Genomic DNA, 21,436 nt, shown 5'->3' with positions numbered 1-21,436 from the left:
TTGGTAAATTGATGGTGTTTATGTTGGCAGCACTTTTTTCCCGATGTCTGGCTCTGTCAAGACTAATTTTAGCATTTCTAAAGCTGGGTTAAAATATGGCCTCATTACTTTGATGTCAGAGCATGGTTTACTATTAGTATATTCTGGGGTTTATCATTTTAGTCATGTTTAACACGGCAATGGGAGGCATGCACTATTAAATCTGGCTTATTTTACATTCCTGTCCTGGATTATTTATTTGGAACAATTTCCTCTCTATCAAAAGCCACAGCTAATGCTGAGTTTTAATGTGTTATTTACACACAAAATAACCTATTTACAACTTGGTATCTGCCGGAGGGAGAATGAATGGGTTGGTGCTCCCTCTATTCTGTTCTATCGGAGTTTAACAATCTGGATTGCTAATAGAACCATTTATCATAGGGAGGTAATTTATTTTATGTTGGTTACATAGGTCTCACTGCCTCTGATCTATGGAAATACTTGGTGTATAATGAAGTCCAACCAGCCACTTGGTGTAAACATAGGAAAACCAAGCTTGGAGCCAGTGAAAAGTCAGGATGCAGTATTTCTCGAAAATTAATGCCTTGTGTGAAGAAATAAAACCCACCACCTTCCACATGTGCTTTAATTGCAGAAGGGGTGAAATGGAACGTTGTATAGTCTTTTATATGAATGCTGTAAAATTGATTTCTTTTTCTGGGTGCTTAAATAGGGAGACCCCCTTTTTCATACCATGTTGTCATAGATAGGTAAAATGAAGGCTGTCAGATCGATTAATAATCATCACTGTCATCATTATCATAATTTAAACTTGCATGCTGCCTGACTCTCAATGATCTTGAATGGCTTGCAATAGTCAAACAAAGAAATTGCACTAAAATCAATGAAAGGTAGCAATAAAAGATGACATATATGGGGAAGAGAGGGGTCTCTCTCTTTCTCTTTCTCTTTCTCTCTCCCTTACCAATCCAAATGTGATCCTGGCTTTGTAGTTCAGCTGAAAATTCTCTGCAAAGGAATAGATGTGGCTTGGATGCACTCTTGGGTATGTTTCGATTAATGTCTATGAAGATTCTCAGTCATCCAGGTCATGGTTATCCCAAAGGTGCTTTTTCAAGAGGCAACTGGACTTTCTGGTTTTTCTTTGAAGACGTTTTGCTTCTCATCCAAAAAGCTTCTTCCCACCATCCAGTCAGAGCTGAAGAAGATTCTTGGATGAAAAATGAAATGTCTTCAAAGAAAAGCCAGAAAGTCCAGTTGCCCCTTGAAAAAAAGCATCTTTGGGATTTCAGTGTAATCAGGACAATCTAAACTTACTTTGCTGCCCAAGTTTTCCCCGCATTGTAGCTCTTTACTGCAGAATTGAAGAAGCTTCTTGGATGAGAAGTGAAATGTCTTCAAGGAAAAACAAGGAAAGTCCAGTTACTTTTTGAAAAAGTACCTTTGGGACCTTTTATTACATTCTCACTATTTCTCACCAAGCTCTCCCCTTTTGTGCAAGTTACTTGAGTGATGAAACTACCACTGGTGCAGCTTTTCTTACTGTGTTAAGATGAAGAAAGATCCTAGACCAGATTAACAAAGTTCCACTGACTTTGCTTAGCAACAAGAATGATGTTTTTGAAGCAGTTTTTCCAGCAATGTAAAATAGTAAGTGTAATACTTACCCTACATGGTGAAATCATGTAAAGAAGGCACTAAAGCATTGTTACTTTTCTGTAGGGTGGGAAAATGATGGCAGCATTGCTCTAAAATCAGGTAGTCCTTGACTTATAACATACAGGTAGTCCTTGACTTACAACAATTTGTTTTGCAACCGTTCAAAGTTGAATGAAAAAAAATGTTGCTTATTACTGGTTCTTGCACTTACAACCATTGTAACATCCCCATGGTCAGACAATCAAAATTTGAATGCTTGGTAATCATTATGTATGTGCAACCGTTACACATGTGTCATGTGATCACCATTTGCAACCTTCCCACTTGGATTCCAAGCAAAGTCAATAGGGGAAACCAGATTTGCTTAACAACCATGTAATTCACTTAACAGCTGCAGCGATTCTCCTAACCAAAAAAAAGGTCATGAAATCAAGTGCGACTCATTTAAAAACTGTTTTGCTTAACAATTCTGGTTCCAATTGTGGTTGCAAGAGGAAGACTAAGTGTAGAGACACATGGCCAAAAAAATTGCAAGTATTGACAACAATAGGAAGGTATATGTTCACGGAGAAAAAATGTAATTAATTTATGAGAGAGACACCCTTGTTTGCACCTTTGCAGTATTGTATTTGATGAGGTCCAGACAGAAGAAGAACATCTTGGCTTCAAAGTCTAAGGGACTGGTTTGGACAAAACCTAGTAGTCCTTTTTCTTGTGGTTGTTGATAAAAATAGGATTGCCAACATGATCACCAATGTCCAATAACGGATATGGCAAAAGAAGAATTTGTTTTTTATCGTGGCACGACAAAACCGCGCTCGTCCAAATAGCGGTGATAAAACCGCATTGCTAAAGCTGCGACATCATCACCGTGCGTCATCACCGCCGCAACAACAGTGACAGAAGGGCGCTTTAAAACAGCGCGGCGGCAGAAAGCCGATTTAAATTAAGGTAAGGGTTAGGATTAGGTTTAGGGGTTAGGTTTAGGGTTAGGTTTAGGGTTAGGTTTAGGGTTAGGTTTAGGGTTAGGCTTAGGGTTAGGTTTAGGGTTAGGGTTAGGGTTAGGGTTAGGTTTAGGGTGCTGAGTGCTTTGGAAGGCGCAGATTTGCCCTCTGCCCTTATGTCAGCGCGGTAAGGTCACATTTGCTTTAGCGATTCGGACGGCACGGATTAGCACTCGCGCTTATGTCTCCGTGGATAAGGGCTTCGTTGTATTGTGGTGGAACCGTTTTTTATTTTGTTTTACATAAACATATCAATGTGTGAACAGTGTGGCACCTGGGTGTCATGCATCCTAATACAAATAAAACTAGCAAAATTAATCATAGTTATTACATTCAACCAACTTATATATTTCTAATAATAATGCATATTTATATTGAGTTATAGTCTATCATTATTTAATTATTCCATGTTTTAGTACATTGCTCTAATGCCACTGACCATATTATTTAATCATACATAATCCTGTCATTCAATTTCTAAGCTTCTCTCTAGTTATTGCTTTTATTTTATTATGTAAGAAAGTATACACTAATATTCCCCCTTTCTCTTATTTCTATCTCTATTCCAACTTTTAATCATGTCACCCTTTTATTAAAATACATTTTCTTCCTATCCTACCTAACTTCTACCATTCTAAAAAAGAAATGAAAGAAAGAGAAGACAGGCAATTCAGAACGACAAAAAGAGAAATCCTTTCCTTTCTATCCATTGTCTCTTGCCCGCTTCAGTACTTTAGTTGCTATGCTTTTTTTGGACTTGCCTCCCATATTACTCTCCTGGATCTTTATCTCTGTCTACATTTATTTGTTGACTATTCAACCTAAGTATTTCTCCCATCTCTACCCTCTTCCATGCCTAGCTTCCAAAATATTTGCCAAAACCCCTATCTCCCTTTCAAAAGTATCTTCCTGTGTGTCCAATTCTCTTTTCAACTCTCTTAAAATATTTCCCTCTGGTTTTAATTCATCAATCACTGTTATTTTTATCACTATCACCTCCTTATCTTTTTCTTTTGTTCGCTGGTTCTTTGGTTCCATCTTTTCCTCCATTTCTTCTATTAGCTCCTCCCTTCTCTGAGCATCTTGATCTTTACTCATCATCCCTCATATAGTATTTTCCATTTTTTCCTTTTTTCATGATGACCTTTGTGCTTTGGAAAATCAATGCCATCTTCTTCAAAGTTCCACTCATTTCTTCCTTGTGAAGCATCTTATCTTGTTTTTAAAATATCAACTTTTGTTCAGTAGTCCAAGAACCATTTATTCAGTCCTAAGGTTGCCCAAGAAGTACATTAATCACAGTTCTTTGTATCCCATAGGTAATCAATCAGTTCTCTTTAAATAGTCCCAGGAGTTATTGTAAGCCTTTTTATGTCTCCTTTGCAGATTCAATATTCTAGTAGGGATGGGGTAGTGAAATATAACCCATTAAATATTTTCACAATCTTTCATGTAAGTATTCCCATACTTGTATATTTTCCTTTTGTCGGCAGGTGTCGCTCTCAACTTAAACATCAGTATTGCCACTAGTCAGTCTAATGTTAGTCTTTCAATTGTAATTTTAATTATAGTTCATTATAGAAGCAGGATAATTTTTTAAGCAAATAATTCCAGCATTTTAAAGTGCCTTTCCATTACCATGTCTTCCCAGTTTACGAAATGAATTTTCTGTATTTTTAAAGATTTGTTGTTTTTCACTCTTTAAGTCTTTTCCTTCTGTCTGACATTTTTCTCAGAATGCTTAATCACTGCTTTAACAAATAATTCTGAGCAAATAGTTCTACATTATTCCTTGGGGTTCCTAAGTGAAAATGAATCCTCTCCCCCAGTTCCAGTCACTGTTCACCTATTTCACTCCAGCACCAGTCTTAGTTGTTCCTCGGTTGTCCCAGCTTTGTAGCAGCTATCTTTAGGCTGTCTCTTTTCCTTGCTGAGAGGGAAAAAGAACCCCAGGTCAGACAGGAAAGCTGTGACTCTCTGTGACTGCACAGGGTACCCCTCTTTGCTTCGCCATCCCTATAGGGTGGCTTTGGCTCCTTTTGGTGCTCAGCAATAGGGAGAACTCAGCACGGGAGCACGGAGACTCGCTCCTCATGTCCAATCTTGCCAGAACATCAACCGGAAGCTCAGAAGTATTATATTTGATGGTCTTGCTCAGCAAAAAAAAAGTCTGTTAAGTTTTGGGCAAAATAAATGAATAAATAAAATTAAATGAATGAGTGGATAGATATTGAAAGGTCTTAAAAATAGTCATCCAATTTCAACAGTAAGACAGAAGGAGCTATAAAGAAATGTGTCAATTAATACCTAAGGAATCTTTCTTGTCATCCCCTCAAAAGTGGTGAGGAAAGACAGGAAGGTCAGCCGTGTGTAGGGGAAAGAAAAGATGGAAGGAAAACAGAATCTTAGTAGGCCTCACATAAACAAGCCAATAAAAATGTCAACTATGTGTGTTCCATAGAATTAAAGGAATAAGAAAATAGAAACTGCCACATAGGTAATCTAACCTACCCTCATTGGCAGGCCAGTGACTCCTCCAGAGAAATGTTTTCCTAGTTTTGCTAGAAAAGGGAAAGAGAGGAGATAGTTATATATTCTGGAATATGTAGAGGAAATCTTTAAAGCTCAGCCACTGAATTTTAAGCCAGAGAAAAACTGTGCAAAGGAAATGAAATCTGGTCATGGTGTTTTGTATTCTGATTTTGCGACCAATTTCTCTTTCTTTTTGATATCCACTACAAAGATTTCATGTAACTTAGTTTCCACAGCATTCCAATTCTTCTCGTAAGTATTCTATATCCTTAAAGCCATGCTTCTACTGTAGCAAGAAGAGGAACCATGCAAGAATGGCTAATAAATAGAGGTAACTTGGAATATACTTCCGTAGGGCAGGTAGTCTTCACTAGTGCGGTTACTGAATCCCACAAAATGGTCTCATTATTCAAATGCGCACTATTCAAAGTGACACTTCAGTGAGAAATACAGTAATTGGTTCCAGCTGGATATAACTAAAATAATTAAAATATTTAATTTGTATAGACTTATTAATGAACAGTATATTATAACAATAGAATAGAATAAATTTGTATCTAAAGCATACCTTCTGTTCACTGTATGCTGCTGTAGTTCTTCAAAGCGAGACTTGGTTTTGAGCTTTCCTCAAATGTGGAAGCTTCCTTTTCTCCATTTTGCATAAACAATGATCAGCATCTTAAGACTTCACCCATAAATGCATGTCTGCTAATCTCAACTGGGTGCACACTAGCCTTGAACTAACTGAATTTTGGATTGCATTAGATATGACTGGTATGATTTAATAAATTGGACTAAATTGAATTTTTATACTATTTGAATTTGCACGAATCATGACTTATTTGTAAGCTTGATTCTGTTGTTGGACTTTTGGTCTGAATCTTTCCAAGGCTTTGGTACAAGCGATGGTAAATTGTAGAGGATGTAGATCCAATTCTTTTTCTCTCCCAGAATAACTTTCCCCTTCTTACTGTAACCATGATCAATAACAGAATAACTGAGTTGAAAAGGACCCTGGAGTTCTTCTAGTCCAACCCCCTGTTCTGGCAAGAAGCCCTATACCAGTGATGGCTAACATTTTCTGGACCGAGTGCCCAAAGCATAAAATGCAATGGCCCATAAAATGCAATGGTCCCTCACACATGCACCCTACCCAGCACATATGTGCATCCCCGCACGTGCCCTGCCAACCATACATGCACATGTTCCCCCCGCACGCCTTCCACCTGCCCCTGCACATGCGCAGCAGAGACCCAAAGACCAACTGGCTGGTGGGACGAACGTGCACATGTGCGGTGGAGCTGAACTGGGGTGACAGCTCACGTGCCCACAGAAAGGGTGCTGCGTGCCACCTGTGGCACATGTACCATAGGTTCACCATCACGTCCCTATACCATTTCAGACAAAAAAAAAATTCTAAGTGATCTAGTAATTCAGAAGACAAATTTTCTTTCATAGGTACTCAGATTTGAAGAAGAATCATCCCTCTGTGCAAGAAAATAATTAAATTAGAAAACAAGATGTATACCTTCATGCTATCATCTTTGATATTGTAACATTTCTGTTCTAATTAGTTTATATTTACTAGGATTTTTCTAAACTACACTCAGACAATTAAAATGCAATCCTACATGCAAAGAACAAGGACACACGTGAATGTGAAGCCCAATACTATCTAGAAGTTTTGGTCTATGCTTGCAGGGTTCCTGCTAATGGCCATGTGACTAAGCATGAAGTAAAATAAACTATATGAATATAAATTATCTGCTTACATTAATATGAATTTATGTACGAATAAGCATAATTGGACATAGAAGGCTTTATACCAGTTTAAACATGCATAGGATCACACAGTAAATCTTATTTGATCAAAGATGCTTATTCTGCAAAGTGTAATACTTGCCAAGTATGAGCTCCTAGCTCAAACAGAGCATCATATGGGACCACATCTTTTCTGCAAAATAAGCCAAATAAACCCCCTGAAACCACTGCTTCATGTTGGTATTTGCATAAGAAATCTGGCATGCCATTCATTTGGGGACAATTTTGTTCTGCCATATTAGTATAGTCTCAATGACTACTTCCTGGGATTTATTATAGTTGTGCGATGATGTTAGTAAGCCTCTTCCAGATGTTGAGAATTCCCGTAGAAGTTTGGTATAACAAATAAAATATCAGATTAGTAGCTACTTTGGGAACCCACTGGGATGAAATATGGGAAAAGGGAGATCAAGAAAAATGTCATGGCTCAGGAATATTTTATTTCTCATGAAAATTATAGGCATCTTAACATGTGAGACTTATTTGCTGTTCTTTGACTAGGAGATCCAGATTTTTGGTGGTGTGCATGGCATCCATTTATCTGTAAAGTGAAGCATAGCTTGCAGTGTTACAGTCAACACAGTGGCTCAATATAGAACATGCAAAACAGCATTGACACCATTGATCCCACAGATGGATAATTCTTATGAATGAAACTAGCTTGAAGCACAGTTTGAACCAACTCTGACATGACATATATTTTTCAGCTAGGCTTATGAAAAATCACAAACGGGGATTTAGTGGGTTTTCCCTCTCCTATTGAAAGACTGTAGAAGATAACAATAATGTAGGGAGACTGCTTAGTAAAAATAATCACATTATGAAAAAGGCCTGGAGAGACCAATTGTGTAAATCACTGTTAAGAGAGAACAAGCTCCAGATAAAATGTGTTTCTTCATCACATAGATTAAGCCTTTTCCTTTGACACTAAATAATTGATAGACTTTGGCTGAACCTTCCAAAGCCTTCTCTGTGGAGCTGTGGGGTTGCTCTCAAGGTTAGCAAGTGGCAAAGAAAAATGCTACCCATTCACTACTGACACCTAGTAATTGCTGCCCTCCCTAAAGAATGGCCAGGATGCCTTGAAAAGAAAGCCCTGCACCCAAGGAGAGAGAAGGGGAAAATTGCAACCGTGCATTTCCTTTTCCCCAAAGTATGGAGCCAAAAGTGAATCTAGTTCATTTCTTTAAGGATATCATAGCAGACAAGCATAAGGTTAGGAATGGGCATTAGAGTGAGTTTCACAGTCTTCTTTCTTTCTTTCTTTCTTTCTTTCTTTCTTTCTTTCTCTCTCTCTCTCTCTCTCTCTTTCCTTCCTTCCTTCTTTCCTTCCTTCTTTCTTTTCTTTTCTTTTCTTTTCCCTCCCTCCATTACCCCCCTCTCTCAAAGTATTCTTAGAGATAGCAGTAAGCTTGCAGGGGCTCTCAGGAAAAAAAAATAATCTCAAAGCCAGAACACTTGAGGGGATTTATTAGGGTGACTGTGATGAAGGGTCTCTGGCAATTTGAAAAGTAGCCAGGTTTAGTAATAATACACATCTCACTTCTTCCATTGTGTAGCATGGATATTGCAGGTGGAGAAAAGGAGGAGTGGAAAATAGTGCTACACACTTCATGACATCATCACACATGTACTGAATGATATACTGTCCCAAGCAACATAATAGGAGGAAGAAGGTGTGTAGGATATGTTTGCTGTCTTGAGCTGTTTGTAAAAATAATAAAAGGCAAGAGATAGATGATAGATAGATAGATAGATAGATAGATAGATAGATAGATAGATAGATGATAGATAGAAAGATAGAAAGATAGAAAGATAGAAAGATAGAAAGATAGAAAGATAGAAAGATAGAAAGATAGATAATAATGACGGATGGATGGATGGATGGGTGGATGGATGGATGGAGAGACAGACAAGCATCATTTGCATTATGACATCAAGATATTTGATGATATTATAGTTTTGGCAAGGCATCTGGTTTATTCAGAGTTAGCTCCTCTGAAAAGGAAGCCTATATGACTCTAGGAAATATTAATAGTTATGCTGCCAAAGAAGAAGGAAAAAAAACAAGTAACATTCACTCTGAAGATTCATGTATTTCAGAATATGCTTTAACTCTGCAACCAAGACTTTACTCCAGATAAGTTTTCTTAACTTCAGGAAAGTGAAGTCCCAAACTTAATGGAAATATATTTTCAACTGCTTAGTCTATCAGAGGAAAACTAAAATTAATGATGTGGCTAGACAAGTTACACAAAACATTAGCAAACAGAGAGCTAGGTGCTCCTGAACTCATAATGCTTGTGCTCAGAAAGAAATATCTGTCTTTTTCTTATTCTTGCATGTTATATTGTACCTGTCAAAGCAAATGCATATTCAATAGCCCTTATCTCCTTGGCATCAATAGTCCTTAACTCCTTGGCATCTTAGTAAGTAAGCAACTAATAGTTACTAAGAGTGCTTGCTGCCTATGTGAGATAGGTGGGACATTCTCTTCCATCCAGCAACCAACCAGTTTACCAACCTCCCATTGACATTATGCTGTGTGGTCTCTTTACACCCTGCTGCTTCAGCTATTGTCTCTATAAATGGCACAAGTTATTAAAGACCAGAGGTGGTATTCAGCAGGTTCTGACTGGTTCTGGAGAACTGGTAGTGGAAATTTTGAGTAGTTCAGAGAATAGGTAAATACCACCTCTGACTGCCCCCACCCCCATCTATTCTCTCCCTTTCCCTGGAGTGGGGAGGGAATGGAGATTTTACAGTATCCTTCCCTTGCCACACCCACCAAACCATGCCATGCCCACCATGCCACACCTACAGAACCGGTAGTAATTTTTTTGAATCCCACTACTGTTGAAGACCCAAGTAAACTGTAGGGCAAGCTTCCTTTGATAACCTGGTGCCTTCCAGAAGTGTTGGGATTGCGATTTCCAGAATTCTTGCGGTTAGCGAAACATTGCTATGCAAAGTTAGAAATAATTATGATAAATAAAACCAGACATAACTTGGATTGATCTTCAGCTGCTCTGACTTCCAGATTCATTCTTAGACTTCTTTTTGTTGAGATGATGTGGAACTAGATTGGTTTTAAATAAATCACATTCAAATTTAAATATGCATTTTATTTTATCTTGTTTTTGACCTGACCCCACTCACTTTTTTAAGATTGCAAAATCTGACATGTTAACCGAAGATAAAACAATCATGTCTTTCCATCCCATAGTGGCACTTCCCAGTAAATAGTTTTGACTATTAGAATCATTATAGGCAACGCTATAATCAATCACATTCTTTAGCAATCCGCTGACAGAAATAGCTGGTGGCTCCAAGAAGATGGGAGACATTGGTTTCTTTTTGGATAAGAGTCACCTCCTGAACATTTATTGTTAAACATGGACATGTGAGATACGACAACTACTTTGCCCATATGTCTTTCTTACCTCCACAGTTATTTCAGTGCTCTTATATGTGAGAGAATATGAGGATAGACTTAAAGTCTAGAAAATTCGAATTTTTCATCCATTGTGGAATATATGATAGAATTCGTCAACTGCTAAAATCTGTCCTCCATTTCTCCCATTTTTCCCCCTCACAAAATAAGTCTCTATTTTTCTTTGTTCTTAGGATACTTTTGAATTCCTTTAGGCTTTCCTGAAGTCATGTTTTTGAATCTTTTCTATTTGAGTTCTTCCTTGTTACTCTGCTGTCTCCCTTCTGTTGCTTACACATCCTGATCTGAAAAATCCCCAAGGGGGGTATTCTTTCAAACTGTCTTCTTTTGGGATCATCAACAAGGAAATTGTAGAAGATGGCAGAAGCTATTGTAAAATGAAAGGTAGAATATTCACGATATTGCTTGGCAACCCCTTCAATAAACAAAGTACAAGAATCCCACATTCCACCTAAGAGAATTTCGCCATTTCTTTCTTCATTTGGAAATAAGAACAACAATTATTATCCAGGTTGACTAATAAAATACTTTCCTCATAATAAATTAGTGCATTGGAATGAGGAGAGATAGGAATGATGTATTTTTCAGTTCAGAATAAATTCTCTGGAGTGCTGTGGAGATACATGATAGACCAGTTGGAGACAAAAAAGACTGGATGGCATCCCAGAAGGGTCCTATCATTGGGAAATTTCTAAAGAACTAGAAGTAAGTGATTCATGGTGCTCAGGTTCAGGGGAGGCTCCCAGGTGCTTAGTGGCTATTTGACCAGCATACTGTTTTCTTATGTAAGCATCTTCAAACTTTTAGCATCATTCCATTTTTATAGGTTCCAAGGGAAACACAGGCAGACATTCTCCAAGTAATGTCCTGAGGAGATCAGAATGCTTGTGATAGAGCTTTGCAGCAGCTGGAGTATAGAATCCAAAATATTTATGCCAAAAAAGCTTTGCTGCTTTTTGCCACATGGATTTACTCTTGATTCTGAAATAGATCCAAGAAATGCTGCTCACAGCAGATGGATTTCTAAATAAACAGCTAAAGTCAAGGTTTTGATAACATTCATTGTATCAGTGTGGAACTCCAAATGCGTAATTTAGAAACAAAACATGCCATACTGGGGAACCAGTAGAGGGTTTTTCTCCCTCCTTTTACTTCTAGCTTTCATCCAGCTGTGTTAAAGACTAAATGGTTTAATTTAACCTTCCCCAGCCTGGTATTTTCCAGATGTATTAAGATAGGTTTCTGGATTCTTCAGTCTCTAAGACAATTCTGGACTTTCTATTCTGGAGGGCATCAGACTGGAGAAATTGATCCAATACAAAGTTAACTTATGAAGTTAACTTTAGGCATTTGTATGCATAATTACGTTAACATAGAATAGAATGTATCTAGGAGACACAACACTGCAAGCAACTCCATGAAATATCAAAACAGAGGGATTAAATTAGTCAAAAGTCATTTAATCTAAAACATACCATACACAGAATTCTTAATCACTGACAAATAAGTAAAAAAGATTTTCAGAGTTCTGAATCAGGCAGCTTGGGTAAGAAATGACACAAACATCCTGTATTTCAATATTCTTTTTGTTATAATTATAATTGACGAACATCTTAAGTATTGTCTTTTTTTGAACAGAACTTTTTTATTTTTCTTTAAAAAAAACACAAATATGTCATCATTTGTCAATCATTAAGACATTGAAGTACAAATTTTTTTTTGTTGTGTGTACCCCTCCCTCCCTCCACCCCCCCACCCCCCTCCTCCTTCCCCCCCCCCGACTTCCCAGAACCCGTACACGGTATGGATTTTTAACTAACACAGTCTAAAATCTATTGAGAAAAAAGAAATAAAGAAATTAATGACATTCTAGATTGACCTTAGCTTCTTCTTACTGAACTTTTAACAGTTTAAATCATTTCTGATCTTAAGCATAGGCTAACTGGAATTTCTTAGTCCCGTATTTATTTTGTATATAGTCAATCCATTTTTTCCAGTCTCGTTTATATATCTCATTTGAATGATCTTTGAGATATGCCGATATTTTAGCCATTTCAGCTAAGTTTGTTACTTTCAATGTCCATTCTTGGATTGTAGGCAAGTCTTCCTTCTTCCAATATTGCGCCACCAACAGTCTTGCTGCAATTATCAGGTGCAGAATCAAATTGGTCTCTACCACTGTAAAGTCAGTACATATACCTAGTAAAAATAACTGAGGACTAAACTTTATCCTTCTTTTAAAAACATTTTGCATGACCCACCATATTTTTATCCAAAATGCCTTAACCTTTTGGCAGGTCCACCATATATGATAATATGTAGCATCGAGAGAACCACACCTCCAACATTTAGGCTGTACATTCGGATACATAGAAGCCAACTTTTTAGGATCTAAATGCCATCTATAGAACATCTTGTAAAAATTTTCTCTCAGATTTTGAGCTTGTGTAAATTTCACATTTCTTACCCAGATTCTTTCCCATGTATCCAACATTATTGGTTCCTCAATATTTTGAGCCCATTTTATCATACAATCTTTAACTAATTCTGTTTCCGAATCCATCTGTATTAATACATTATATATCCTCTTTATATGCATTAAGCTTTGATCTCTTATTTGTTTAAACAGATTATCCACAACTTGAATAAAACCAATTTTTTGATCTATTTTCCACCTAGCCTGTAATTGCCCATACTGGAACCATGTTTGAACTACCTTCTCCTCTTTTAATACCTCTAAAGATTTTAATTGTAATACCCCCCTTTCCGAGGTAAGAAGCTGTCTGTAAGTAATTCTGTCCTGTTTTTGTGCTGTATTCATATTTTCAATTGCGTGTCTAGGAATTGCCCACATGGGTATCTTGTCATTTAATTTATATTGGTATTTCTTCCAAACCCGCAATAAAGCATTTCTTAAAATATGACTTTTAAAATTCTTATCCAATTTTTTGTTGAATAACAGGTAAGCATGCCAACCAAATACCAGATCGTGTCCCTCAATATTCAATATTCTATCATTGGTTAAATGAATCCAATCACTAATTACAGATAATGCCACTGCATCATAATATAGTTTTAAATTAGGTAGTTTCAATCCTCCTCTCTCACGTACATCTTGCATTATTTTCATCTTTACCCTCGGCTTCTTTCCTGCCCACACAAATTTGTTGATACCCTTCTGCCATTCTAAAAGGTTCACATCTTTTTTAAGTATAGGTAACATTTGGAAAAGAAATAAAAATTTTGGTAAAATGTTCATTTTCACTGCCGCTATCCTACCCAGCAAAGATAAGTGCAATTTCTCCCATTTTTTCATCTCTGTCTGTATGCTATGCCAAAGTGGTTCATAATTATGCTTATATAATTTCCCATTTGAAGTTAAAATGTTAACTCCAAGATATTTGACTTTTTTAACTACCTCACATCCTAGCATCACTCCTAATTCTTCCTTTTGTTTAATATTCATATTTATAGCTAATATTTTGGTTTTTCCTAAGTTTATTTTAAAGCCCGACACTTGACCATATTGATTAATCGTATTCATTAAAACCATACTGGATTCCTGCGGTTGTTCCAATATTATGACCAAATCATCCGCAAAAGCGCGGACTCTATATTCTTGCTGCCTAATCTTGATCCCTTTTAAACCATCCAAGCCCCGTATTTTATTCAACAATACTTCCAAAGTTATAATAAACAATAATGGGGACAAAGGACAGCCCTGTCTTGTACCTTTTCCAATTTGAAAAGAGTCTGTTAAACTTCCATTGACTATGATTTGTGCTGTTTGCTGTTGGTATATTGCTTTAATTGACTGTAAAAAATTATCTCCTATCTGCATTTTTTGCAGTATCTTCAACAGAAATTGCCAGTTAACTCGATCAAAGGCCTTCTCAGCATCCAAAAATATAAACGCAGCAGGGATCTGGTTGTTCTTTCCCAAATATTCTAATGCATTAATAATTAATCTAACATTACTTTTCATCTGTCTCCCTTGTATAAAACCTGTTTGGTCCGTATGTATCAATTGTTGAGTGACCAACATTAACCTATTTGCTAATATTTTAGTAAAAATTTTATAATCTACATTCAGTAATGAAATAGGTCTATAATTTTTGGGTTGAGTAGTATCTTGATCTTATTTGGGTATCAAAGATATAAACGCTGTCTTCCAAGATGGAGGGACTTTACCTTCCATTTGAATCATATTAAATAATTCTCTAAGAGGTTCTACCATTTCTAACTGTAAGTTTTTATAGTAAACCGCTGTCAAGCCATCTGTACCTGGTGCTTTCCCTGACTTTAATTGCTTAATTACCTGCAGGATTTCCCCCGAGGTTATTGGTTGATTCAATTTTTGCCTGTGTTCTTCTCTAACTGAAGGTATTTTCTCTTTGTCTAAATATTTGTCTATGTCTAAACCATTAATTTTATCCCCTTTATACAGTTCTGTAAAAAATTCCCAGAAAGCCTTTTGAATCTCTTCCTGTTGAAACACCTCCTTCCCTCTGTAAATCAGTTTAGATATATTTCGAGTTTTCCTTTTTTTCCTAATCTGATAAGCTAACCATCTGCCAGGTTTGTTTGCATTACAAAAAGTATTGTGTTTTGCATATAATAAATTAGTAGCTACCTGGTCAGAGATCAACATGTCAAATTGAGATTTTAATATGTTAATAGCTTCCTTAACCTTTGTATCGTCTGGGTTCATTGTTAACTCCAGCTCTTTTCTCTTAATTTCCTCTTCCAGTTCTGTTCGTTTTAACCCTTGCTTATTTCTATGTGTTTTATTTATATTCATCAAAACTCCTCTCATATACGCTTTGCTTGCGTCCCATACAAATTCCATAGATGTACCCTTATTCATATTCAAAACAAAATATTCAGATAGTAATTTTTTACAATCATTGATATACTTTTCATATCTAAATAAGTTTTCATTCAATCTCCAAGACCTTCTTGCCTGCACTACCCTTCCCAACTCCATCCAAACTGGGTTATGGTCCGAAAGGACCCTAGCCGCAATCTTTGTCTTCTTGACCCTAGAAAGCAAATCATTAGTGGTTAGAATAAAATCAATCCTTGAGAGGGATTGATGCCTGTCCGAGAAGAAAGTGAAGTCATATTCCTCTGCATTTCTTTCTCGCCAAATATCTCTCAATTCAAAATCATCCATAATGTCAAAGAAAGATTTGGGTAACTTTGCTCGCATCTTGGTATTTAGGCGGGAAATCTTCTTATCTCTCTTAGTATCTATCACTCCATTCCAGTCACCCAATAGTATACAGGAACTATAGTCCCACTGTACTAATTTAGCATGAAGATTTCTATAGAATCTATCTTGCTGTTGATTGGGAGCATAAATTCCCAAAAGTAATGTCTTTTTCCCTTCTAAGATTAAGTCTAAAGCAATATATCTTCCGAAGGGATCTGCTTCTATTAATTCAGCTTTCATATCTTTTCTTAAGTATACAACTATACCATTCTTCTTTTCCATAGCAGAAGCTGCAAAATGTTGACCAAGTTTTGAGTTGATCAAATATTTTTGATCAGTTGACTTGATATGAGTTTCTTGCAAACAAATTACATCGTTCTTAAACTGTTTGAGATAATGAAATATTTTCTTCCTCTTCTGTGGAGAGTTCAGTCCGTTGACATTCCATGTTAAAATCTTAGTTGTCATCTTTGGTTGGTTGAAGCATTTTTAGAGCTTCCTGCACGGCCTGTTTAACCTTAGGTCTAGCTCCTCCCACTGCTTCCAGATTTGTTACTGTAGTTCCTTGATCGATGGCCGATGATTGTTGATGCTGTTGCTTTTTAGCTTGTTTCTCCATACGTCTAGTAGTCATGCGGCTAGGTCTTGGTTCCATAGCACCTTGCACTTCTAGAGAAGAGAGATGCTCCATCTTGTCTGGTGGTTGTGTAGTTTGCTGTCTATCCTGTCCTTCTTGTGGTCTTTCTCTAGGTCCAGATGGTGCAGGGTGTCCGGCCTTCAATATATTATAATAAAAATCTCGGGCTTTCCATACAGAGTTGAGGCGGTACCTTTGCTTATCAAATGTAAATATGATGCCGAATGGTGCATCCCATCTATACTGTATCTGACGATTTCTGAGTTCTTCGACCAAAAAAGCGTAGTCTCTCCTGGCTCTTAACATTTGAGGTGGTATCTCTTTCAAAACAGCCAGGTCTTGACCGCCAATTTGAAGCTTAGTGTTATAAGACGCTTGCAGTACCATATTTCTAAGCTCTCTTGTAGTAAAATATATAACGATGTCTCGAGGAAGCTGCTTCTGCTTTGCCAGCCAGGAGTTAACGCGGTAAGCTTTGTCAATTTGCCAGTCTTGGTTGGTCCCTGGTCTTCCCATCAGGCGGTCAAAAGCTTCCGATAGGATCTGTTTCAGGTTCTCCTGTTTCTCCTCACGCAGCCCCCTTACTCTTAATGCGAACTCCATTTGTCGGTACTGTATCATAATAATTTCTTTTTCAGCATTTTCCACTTTTTGTTCCACCACCTCTGTTTTCAATGTCAAGTTAGCATTGGCATCATTAAGAACCTCTAGAGTATCTTCCACTCCAGAAATATGTTCTGTTAATACAGTTACAAGACTCAGCATGTCGTCTCTAATTTTATCAACCTTAGCCTCAAATTTCTCATACAGCTCCTGTTTAAGTCCTTTTATTTCACTTTTAATTTCTTCTTTCATTTCTTTTATTTCCTCTTTTCTCTCCTCTCTATTATCTCTAAATTTATCTTCCATTTTAATTGTCTGTGCATTAAGAGCCTCGCTTAGATTACTCAGGAAAAATTCTTTCGTTAACACATCCCCAGCAGGGGGCGTAGGAAGCGGAGGCTGCAGCTTTGTGCCAGGCACTGAGGATGTGCCCCTGGAAGTAGAGGGTGACGACTTCAAGTTAATATTTGGTTTTGAGGCCATTTCAAAATTTATCTGCCTGCAGTTAATAAAACTCTATTGCCTGGATATGCAGCTTTAAGTAAAGAGGCTTTTATTTTGAAGTTTAAGGCTTGGCAAAACTTTCAGTGAGTAAACATTGTAACAAGACCGTTCAGCAGATTCATCACCATTTAACTTCCAGATAAGCAAGGTTAATGAAGGAGTAAAATTCTTCTATTGTGAAACCAAAACATATGATAGGCAATCTCTTTTGTTTTGAATTCTTGTGAGGATTAGCAAAAAGTGTTCGTTATTACCGGAGAAACCAGCCTGCTCGGCGCCATTTTAAAAGCCTCTGAGTAAATAATTTTTCGGAGGAGAAAAAGAAAAGAAGCTAAAATGTTGATAAGCAATTATTGTCCACGCAGTAAACGGATTCAGCTCGTGATAAGATTAAATCAAACAAAACTTTGAGCAGAGTGGGGGAGACCTACTTTGTCCTGCACAAGGCAGTTTGAAGTTCCCAGCACGGACAGCCGTTCTGCCTTGGGCTAGCCCCCCTTTCCTTGCAAGCACAAAAGCTGCAAAAATCGAAGAGCATTTGCCAGCAAAACAGTTTCTTCTTTCCTTCTTGCCTGAAGGATAAGAAAACCTGATAAGACGTCAGATGGAAGATCCTCTAAACAGGTACGTAGCCAGGAATTCGGAGGCAGCTGATTTTTTGCTGCCCCCACCAGTAGGCTCCTCCCAGGAAGTCTTAAGTATTGTCTTTTTTCAAGCATAGATATTTGAGGCAAAATGAAAACATATGAAACATTCCTTAAAATATTATCTAGGTCTATCACTGCCTGAATTTTTGTCCTTTTGTTATGGCCACAACTGAATCCTGGAATTTTGGCCATGAGCCATTATGGTTATTCAATGAGGTGATCATATGACCATTTTTCTCAATTGCCAGAGATCTCACTGTTGTGGCTGTTAAGTGACAGTGTGGGTCATCAAGTGAACATGCAGTGGTGTCTAGGAGATGTGGGAGTCCCTGGGAAGTGTTGGCTGACTAGGCCCATTGGTGTACAGACCCATTCCCTGCTCCACCATGTCCAGGTCCACTTATCTTTCTGTCACCTTGTTCCATCCTACATGTGGGTCCTATTCTTATGATGATTCAAAAGGCTCTTTCTCCAAATTGTGCAAGTTGGGAATGGGGCAGGGGTGGGTTCCTGCCAGTTCTAACCTCTTCTATAGAAGAGGTTCCACAAATCTACAGTGCCGTTTAGAACCAGTTCCATCTCCCTCCCCCCGCCCATCCGCATCATCAAGATGAAGAGCGAGAGAAGGAACTCTAGGAGTTGAAGTCCACAAGTCTTAAAGCTGTCAAGTTTGAACACCCCTGGGGTTTTTTTCTAAAGGGTTAGGGGTGCAAGGGTCTTGTAACTTGACAGCTTTAAGACTTGCGTGCTTCAAATGCCAGAGTTTCTGAGCCAACATTTTGGTTGCTAAGCAAGAGCATTGTTAAGTGAGTCTCACCACATTTTACAAGTTGGCCACACCCACCCAGTCACATGGCTGGCAAGCCACTCCCACCCAGTCACATGGCTGGCAAGCCACTCCCACCCAGTCACATGGCCAGCAAGTCACTCCCACAAAGCAAGCCACACCTACAGAAGAGGTTCTAAAAATTTTTGAAACCCACCACTGGAATGGGGCCTTCTGAACCATTATGAGAACAATGGCATTCAGTACCATTTTTTTCCTCCAGAGAGAAAAAAATGGTAACAAAGCCAGCATTCTGAAATGCTCTGAGCCTCAGTGTTCTGAAACAGTGTTCTGAAACACTGAGGCTCAGAATATTTCAGAATGCTGGCTTTGCTAGTGTTTTTGCCAGATTTGAGATCTGTTCCACCAGGATAGTCCCTCCCTGTATTGGAGCAGCAGAGGGGAAATTCCTCAGCATGCTAGCAGAATGGACCTCAAATCTTCCATCCCCTCTGTTTTGTTACCTTCCCTGCGGGATTCCCCATTGACTTTCTGGGGAAGCCGACAGAGAAGATTGCAAATGGTGATCACGTGGTTGCTGGGCACTTGGCAACCAGTCATAAATGCAAACAGCTTGGCAAGGGCTTGAAATCCAATTGTGTGACTCGGGGGAAGCTGGTGCAAGGTTTTACAGTGCCTGTTCCATGGCCATCGTGACTGCAAACAGTCGTTAAATATCCGGTCATAAGTCAAGGATAATTCATAAAAAATAAAATTGGGTGACACCCTTCCATTTTATGCTTACTTTTCTGACTCATTATAATGGAAAACTCATTATCTTGCTTTATTGGGATTTTTCTGCTGGACTTGATTTCCCCTCACCCCACAGATACATTTAATCGGGTAGCCCAGTAATTTATCTGGACATCTTGAGATATTTACTACTCATCTTTTCTTCCTTTCATACAAGCAGGAACGTGTCAGGACTGCTTACTTTCTAGAACCACATTTGGCATCCTCGTTTCTCTCCATGCCGGTCTGTAATTAGAATCACTGATGCTCTTTCATAAGTGCTAGAAGCTGAGGAAAATATTTTTTTAAAAAAACCTCACAAAGATGAAGATTTTACTAAATATTTTTATGGGTTTTACTGGAAGAATTTCGATGTGCTGTAATAAAGTATCCTTCTTTCCCAGAATTTGCTTTGGGAAGGAATCAAAACTTTCATTGGCTAAAGCATTAGTGATACTTAACATTGCTTTTTGCAGATGTGGAATGACAGTTTGAGAATTCTTCTGGTGTCATCTGCACATGAAAATGGATGTGATCAAATAAAATGTGCTATTAGCCCTCTGACAGACATATGATTTATTTAGAGCCTCACAATTCAGCCAGTTGTGTGAAATCAAGCCTAGGTTCACAAAAATCTGTTTTTTGTTCCTTGTCTATTCCCGTATTTCCTGTCTGCCTTTTTGAACAAAAGTCATCCCATACTTCCTGTCTGATGTTTTGACATTAAGTCCCCTGTGATAGGCTTCCCAACTGATGCACTCCAGATGTGTTGGACTTCGGCTCCCATAATACTAAGCCATCTTGAGATTTGTGGTTCAATAAATCTGGTGGGCACCAGATTGAGAAGCTTGACAATGGGAATAAGTTTTGGGTACTCTTGTATCAAATGAATGAATTTTGTTTCTTTAGAATAATCCCACTAACAACTTGTTTATATTTATTACTTGTGAAGTAACACATTTTATTCATTTTTCAGTGTAATATTACAGACTATCATGAATCCATAAAAAGTATTGTTACAAGACATAAAACTCTCCCCCCCACTTTCCATTCTGATCAATTGTCAGAATTGACTACAAAAACAAAAAGAATCTTTCACACTCTTCTTTGCAAAGAACCCTAAGCTTTGAGTTTTACTTTCATACTGTGAGAATCTTAAATATGGCCAGATTGGTAATTTTAATTATACATTAGAAATTAAAGTGAGGTTCACCAAATGATTTGCTGAGGTTCCTGAATGTAGGTAAACCTAGATGAACATATGGTTTGGGGTGAAAACCGCATATGAGTCCATTAATTCCACCCTTAAATCAGGTAACATTTAGTGGTTAAACATAAGTTTTTAGTGGTTAAACTCAGTAAGTGACTGTATTAAGGTGTGGATGTTACTTCAAAAGAGAGAAGTTTAGAAAAACTGAGAGAGAGCTAGAGGATGAATAGTGAAACCGTACAAATATATATTTTAATTGACTATGTTATATCTTATCTTCTACCATCTTTTATCTGGACTGTATGGACAACAGTCCCTCTTGTGTTACCTTTCTATAAGAACAGGTTGACTCAGTACACAGAAGCTGTGAAAAACATGAATTTTGTGTTAGCAATAATTATGAAAGGAATTGAAAATAAAACCAGTCACATTGCAATATCTTTTCAAAAATCTGTTATTTATTCATACCTGCAATATTGTGTACTGTTCTGATTATCACACTTGAAAAACAATATAATAGGGGTGAAAAATGTAAATTTAACACAAGATGTGATGGCTGTTATCCGACCTGGTTTTAAAGGGGAGTGAA

At 37.7% G+C, this 21,436-nt stretch overlaps 1 protein-coding gene across 6 annotated transcripts in view; it reads left to right on the top strand.

Annotated features, from left to right (window-relative positions):
- Positions 1–21,436, top strand: part of GLI2 (GLI family zinc finger 2) — a 316,230-nt gene that overhangs the window by 71,709 nt on the left and 223,085 nt on the right. The gene's annotated exons all lie outside the window — the stretch shown is intronic.

The sequence above is a fragment of the Thamnophis elegans genome, chromosome 1 (assembly GCF_009769535.1).
Source record: "Thamnophis elegans isolate rThaEle1 chromosome 1, rThaEle1.pri, whole genome shotgun sequence".
NCBI classification, from domain to species: Eukaryota; Metazoa; Chordata; class Lepidosauria; order Squamata; family Colubridae; genus Thamnophis; species Thamnophis elegans.
Note: the sequence above shows the minus strand (reverse complement) of the source record. Positions and strands in the feature narration are given on the sequence as shown.